At 41.5% G+C, this 5,072-nt stretch overlaps 1 protein-coding gene across 1 annotated transcript in view; it reads left to right on the top strand.

The window, feature by feature from the left end:
* Slc4a8 (solute carrier family 4 member 8) overlaps nucleotides 1-5,072 on the top strand; it is a 92,509-nt gene that overhangs the window by 18,172 nt on the left and 69,265 nt on the right. The gene's annotated exons all lie outside the window — the stretch shown is intronic.

Genomic DNA, 5,072 nt, shown 5'->3' on the forward strand with positions numbered 1-5,072 from the left:
GTTGCCAGGATGCAGCCTAGTATGAGAAGAACAGATCTGGCTTTACCATCAGGACACCTAGGTTTGAGTCCTAACTTTCTTACTAGATGTAAGACTTGGGGGAAAATTACATAACTTTTTTAGTCTCAATTTCCTTGTCTATTAGATAAAAGCAGAGACACCAATCCATTTGACAGGGATATCATTTAGGGTCTAGTCAAGAATCTATGATATATTGTTCTAACTACTGAGATAGTTCAATATAGATATTAACAAATAACTTATTCCTTGAGAATATTAAGCACACAGTTCAGTTCTTCAATTCTTGACACTACTTGGAAATATAAGGATATAAAAATTTTAAAAGAAAATAGTATAAAATAGTTTTAAAACTCTGCTTGACTATGGAGAATTCTTTTTGAATTCCATTCCCACTATTTGTCCTTTGTGTTCTTTTTTTTTTTTTTTTTTGCGGAACTGGGGATTGAACTCAGGCCCTTGCGCTTGCCAGGGAAGCGCTTATTCCACTGAGCCATCTCCCCGGCCCCCGCCCCCCGAATGTCCTTTGTGTTCTAACTATATCCATTTCTGCCTGGTGTTTCCATCTAAATAAGAAAAGGAAAAATAGGAACACACTGTGACTTTCTAATAGTTAACACCACAAAGTTTTATAAAAATCCAGCTGGACTGGGAGGAAGGAAGGTGCATGTCCCTGCCTGGCTGTGTCTGGTTCACCTCTCAAGGCACTTCCTCCTCTCTCTAGACCCCGCCCGCCCGCAGCTCCCCACCTGACCAGGGCAAGGTGTTCTTTTGCTGTCATTCTCCCTGCGGGGCCTCATTGGAGCTTCAGTGGGTGGCCTCACACCTAGCCATGGTTTCTGATTCATGGCAGCATTCCATTTTTTTTTTTTTTTTTTTTTTTTTTAAGGAATGCTCGTGTCCAGGCTACATTTTTTCTTTATTTTTAGCCACATTTGGTTCAAAAGCCCTTGTGAAATATCTGCAGCACGCACAATTGGAGCTATGATACAGCTACTTTCTGATGCCTGGGACAGCGTGTGAAATGTTCTCCTGCACTGTTTGTTCCCATGATGGGTTTTCATCGAAGTTGTGCAACCCCCAGGGAAAGCTTGTCCTTGGGTGGTGAGAATGAACGCGGTAGGCTGACTCAGCCTCTGGGCCTGTTACCATGAGAACTGCTGTGGGCGGTGCTGTGGAGGTCAGTGGTGTTCGAGTATACTGGGGTCAGGTTTTACAAGTTGTTCTGACCAGATGGATGAAGAAGAAATGTGAGTTTCAGCAAATCTGAGGAAGTGGGAAAAGGAAAGGCTGTGGCCCAGGACGCTACCGTTTATAGAATGTGCCTGTGTCTTATGTGTCAGATGAGACATCAGTATACAAACTGACGTTTTCGTCTACATGGTTCCTGGCAGGTGTAGCTATCATTTTCCCCATTTTCCAAGGGAAAACTACGCATGATCATAATCATCTAGCCTAAAGAAGGGAAAAAGGATAGAACCCTGTGCTTTTCATTCTGTCATACTGTTTGCAAAAAGAGAACAGTGTACAGCTTTAATCATCTAACCTCAGTATCTTGCTGTGTTATATAGACAATTTTTTTGATACCAGACTCAGGACCTTGTGATTGCTGGGTAGGCACTTGTGCTGCTGAGCAGTATCCCGGCTATAGACATTTTTATGTGTTGTGCCTGCCTCTTACTCTGTTCTAATAATTGTGGTATCTCTCTACAATGTCATTATACCTTGGAGGCAAGGCCCCATAGCCATCTGATTTGATGGTTCCAGGAATTACTCACTGGACCTTTGTCCTTGGCATGGAGGTAACCATTTATGAATACTTTTGTTTACTTAGAATAATAAATCTGAGCAGGCTCTCTTGAATCCTGGGGAGTAGATTCCATTCACAGAGATCAGCTGGAAATTGGCAGCAGGACCAGTTCTCCTGATGACATAATCTGTTTTTTTCTTTGCCTTTTTGAGACAGGGTCTCACTATGCAGTTCAGATTGGCCTTGAGTTTACTTTGTAGCCCAGGCTCGTCCTCGTGCTTCAGCCTTCTGAGTGCTGGCATTACAGGCATGTGCCATCATTCCTTCCTTCATCTGTTCTTGTGCATGTTCTTCTTTGCTGTAAGAGAAAGCTGCCTAAAAAGGTGGTATTACTAGAGGATGATGTGTTGGGAAATGGTCCTTTATGCATAGGCCTTTTAAAAGAACTGAAATCTTTCTTAATAGCATTTTTTGGGAACTTTTTTATTTTGAGATGCTAAGGATCAAACTCAGGGTCTCACATACGCTAGTCAAGTACTTTCATCATTTTTTTTTTCCACTTTCACCATTGAGGTCCATCCCTAACCCACTGATGTTACCACTTTTTTTTTTTTTTTTTTTTTTTTTTTTTTTTTTTTTTTTTTTTTTTTTCAGAACTGGGGATTGAACTCAGCCCCTTGCACTTGCCAGTCAAGCATTTATTCTACTGAGCTGTCACCCCAGGCCCCCCCTTTTTTTGATGTTACCACTTTTTAAAAAAAGCACTACCTGCAAATGAAGGAAAATCGTACTGCTCCCCAGGCCCAATGTGGTTAGAGAGTCCTGGAGAAGAGGAGAGGGAGTTAGCACTGATGGGGAGCTGGCCGTGTCCTGGGTCGCCCCACTCCTGACTCACTCTGACATGCAACCTTAGGGCTCAAGGAGACAGCACTAAGGGTAATGGTGTCTCTTGAAGGCATAACATCAATCTTATTTTTATAGAAGACAGAGTAAATTACATTTTGATTTCTGTGGCTATAGAGAAATCTCCAGATCTTTCTCTCCCTTTGCTTGTCTACCACCCACCTGATAAACCATTCCCTCACCTATTTTCATGATTGCTGAGACTGAGTATCTGGATGTCTTTAAAAACTGTAAATATGGGTGTTTTTGCATAAGTTAATTGTATCACTAAGAAAATGTGCACTAAACCATGCTGATATCTATCTATCTATCTATCTATCTATCTATCTATCTATCTATCTATCTGAAGAATAAAAAGCAAACATTAGAACAGCTCTCCTAAGATAGACTCAAGAAAAGCAGTAGCCTAGTGCTTCCATGGACTCTCCCAGCCCCAGAGGAAAACAACAGTTGAGGAATGACTTTTCCCACTTTTTCTTTGGCAGATCATTATTTCTGATTAGCTACGGATTTATGAACCCTGGAGTAAGTTTAATCCCTACTAATAAGTTTTTAACAGAGCTATTTGGTCGTATTTATAACTTTTTAAAAGGCTGGCATCTGTTCCACATGTTAGGTTCCCCTTGTGGTTATTGACTTTGAGTCCACCTGTACGCCCAGAGGAGCAGAACATCCCTTTGTACATGCTAATGAGCTCCGTATGAGTACTTGGGAAGCAGCGTCATGTGCAGCGCTGTGCAGCTGAGCCCAGTCTCTACAGCGTAGATCACACCTGTAGTGTCTGCCTACCTCCATAAGATTCAGAGCCAGTTCACTAGTGATTGCCCTCTGTGTGTGTATGGACTATATTTACTTTTAGGAAACACATTAGCATTTCATATTTCTCATATTTACAAATGTAGAATACTTTATTTGCACATAGATGGCCCCAATAGATGAGATATGGCCCTGACTAGAAAAAAGAGTGAAGAATTAGATGTGAATAAATGATGTTTGAGTGAGATGGTGGACAGATGGAGGAGACAAAGACTGTAGGAAGGAGTATCACTGAATGACCGGCAGTGGCCACCGTGTGATTACTTTGCTGAAGTCACTGGACTGCCAGAGTCGAATTAAATGTGCTGGATTTTATTGGTGCTGTGTTCATTTCCCAGATCTGTGTGTTTGTTATCTTTTCTACTAAATTCACTCAGAAAGTCCAAATTCCTGCTTCTGAATCTCCAGCTTAGAAACTGATTTCTGACACTTGGTCTTTCTTTGTGTTGATCCTTGTGGAACTTGTTTTCCTTTCTGCCTGTCTCTTTGGTGTTTTAAAAAGGCAGACAGTCTTCCTTCCTAGGAGTGAAGCTTTCTGTTCCTATAGAAGCATCGAAGTCATCTGAAGGATGTCTTACACCTGCCTATTAGGAATTTAGATGTCCAGTAAAACCACACATTTTTACTCAACAAATATTTACTGAGCCCCTTCTATAGTTCTTCTTTGTAGAAATAAGCAAGAATAATGAGAATAATTAAACATTTATGTCAAAATACGTTTCCAAAAAATGACCTAGACTGAAATTTTCTTTGACTTAAGCATTAGAACCTAGGTTTCAAGGGCCAGCCAAATAGCACAGTAGATTAAAGTGCCTGCAAGCAGGCACAGGGGCCAGGGGTTTGACACCCCGACCTGCTGTGCTGGCCCTGCCCCAGGGGCCTGGTAAGGTGGCGTTTGAGACTGGGCATGGTGTCACATACCTGTAATCCCAGCTCTTGGGAGCCTGTAAACAGGCAGATCACTATGAATCCGATCTAGTCATGAGACCCTGAATACACTGTAGACCTTTCCTAAAAAAATACAGAAAAAAAAAAAAAAAAAAGAAAGAAAAGAAAAGAACCTAGGTAAGAGTTAGGAATTCGCTTGGTCCAAGCTCCTGGTTTTACTTAAATAGTGACAGTAAGCAGATTAATCAATAAGATGAGATCTAATAACATGTTTGAATTCTTCTTCCCAAATATCTCTTTAGAATGTACTTAAAATGAGATAGTTCTTGCAGTATGAGTGCAGTGAAAGTCTACAATGTACTCAGAGTAGAGGTGTGGCCTGGCCTCTGGGCTTGGTGGGCACGGTTGGTTCAGGAAAGAGGAAGCTTGAAAGCTGTCCCTCAGTGAGGCAGTTCTTCACCTAAGACTAGTTCTTCGTAGATGTACCTACCAGATTTTACCACCCTTAGGTCACATCTTAAGGTTATTTGAGGTGATTCTCTGGGATCTAATTGTCTTTTTCATGGCCCACAGATTCTTCATGCTCTACTCTTGCTTGTCTTTGTGTCCTCTTCTATCTCCTTTCCTTCCCTCTTCCACTGTATTCTGACCTTCCTGGGTCTCCCTTTGTTTTGTGTTCATATTCGTCTCGGTTTAT

The sequence above is a fragment of the Octodon degus genome, unplaced genomic scaffold (assembly GCF_000260255.1).
Source record: "Octodon degus isolate 3935 unplaced genomic scaffold, OctDeg1.0 scaffold00093, whole genome shotgun sequence".
Lineage (NCBI taxonomy): Eukaryota > Metazoa > Chordata > Mammalia > Rodentia > Octodontidae > Octodon > Octodon degus.